Source organism: Carlito syrichta, unplaced genomic scaffold, assembly GCF_000164805.1.
Source record: "Carlito syrichta isolate Samal-C Ts95f unplaced genomic scaffold, Tarsius_syrichta-2.0.1 Scaffold241655, whole genome shotgun sequence".
Classification (NCBI taxonomy): Eukaryota; Metazoa; Chordata; class Mammalia; order Primates; family Tarsiidae; genus Carlito; species Carlito syrichta.
Window position 1 is genome coordinate 162,547 of NW_007185751.1, and position 1,560 is coordinate 164,106.

Consider the following 1,560-nt stretch of genomic DNA (forward strand, 5'->3'; position numbering starts at 1 on the left):
TTTCCAGTACTCACATAATACCTGTAAGCTTAATTTCTATATGTAATGTCTGATATAAAACACATACATGTAGAAATGGCTCAAACTTGATAGAAGTTATTTTTTCACTCAAGTAAAATACAAAACAAGAGTTTTTAATTGATGGGAGGCTCTTTTTTCAAGTGGTAGTTTGAGACCTTGTCTCTCCCCATCTTTAACATGTGACCTCAAACTGTCAAGCTGAAAGGGAAATTGCATGAAGATCACAATTCCATTAGTTCAAATTAGTTTTGCAGTCTACCTCTGGGCTCTCATAAAAGAAGACCATTTTGGTAGACACAAAGTGATCTCTTACACAGTCTACTCTTCTTGTGTTCTAAACACTAACTTTTCCCATACATAAAACACATTCATTCTTTCCCCAAGGGAGACCACACAAAGCTCTATCCTGCCACTGCATGAAGTTCAAGGAAGTTCAGTAATATACAACCATCGCTTTTTTTATATTTTGTGCTTTAGTCTCAGAAATTCACTCAAAGTGAGCGCGCACACACACACACACACACACACACACACACACGTGCGCTGACACACACACATAGAAACTTCTTAATCATGGAGTTGTTTTTGATGCCAAAGCTACATCTTTTGGTAGGTTGGGTTTACAACAACTTGAGTCAGTTGCTTGACATCATATGGACAAATTATAATTGTGTTTGGTTGTTTTTCCATTGATGGAGTTGGGATTTTGCTAATGATATCTTCAATGCAATGTTCGTATACCATTTGCTATCGGAGCATAGAGAGTCACTCACCCACCCTTTCCTTCATATTACAATCTCAGTGTCACACCACACATCCCAATTCCAACTCCAGGTCATGGCTATTTCTAGAAGTCATGGCTAAGTATGGACAAAAAACTTGTCTCAACAAATTCTGTTTTTTGTTTTGCTTGTTTTTAAACAGTGCTTTGCTCTTCAGGACATGTGTGTCCAGGAAGCAGGAACAAAAATGAGCAATTCTTGCCTGGGAAGTACAATATTATTTCTGCCCAGAGTCTCCACAGCATCTCAACTCTTCAACAGCCTTTCAAACTGCTACTGAAGTCAATTACTCAATACTAAGGACCAGCATTTCTCTTCTCTCATCATCTCCTGCCTACAACAAATATGACAGGGAACAAGAATATTCAAAATGAAAGCAAATGTATTCACATGATTGCTTTCTAGCACAAGTGGACGCAAATTCTCTACTTTTTATATACAAAGCTAGTTAATTATTAAACTCCTTGAACTTCATCTGCAAAATAATGATCATTTTCTTTTCAGAGGTTTGTTGTAAAAAGTAAACAAGAAATACTTGAATTGTGAAGCCCAGTGCCTGATCCCTAATAAGTATTCAATTCATGATAATTTGTAACTTTTCTTACTTCACATTCCTTCCAATTCCAACACCTCTGCACACGTCCCCACTCACTCTCACCTTGACTGTGGCTCTCAGTGTTGGCTCAGGTTGCTGACCTTAGACAGGCTTTTCCACTCTCTCCCATGCCTCAACACTTCTTCAGCTCCTGCTGAAGAG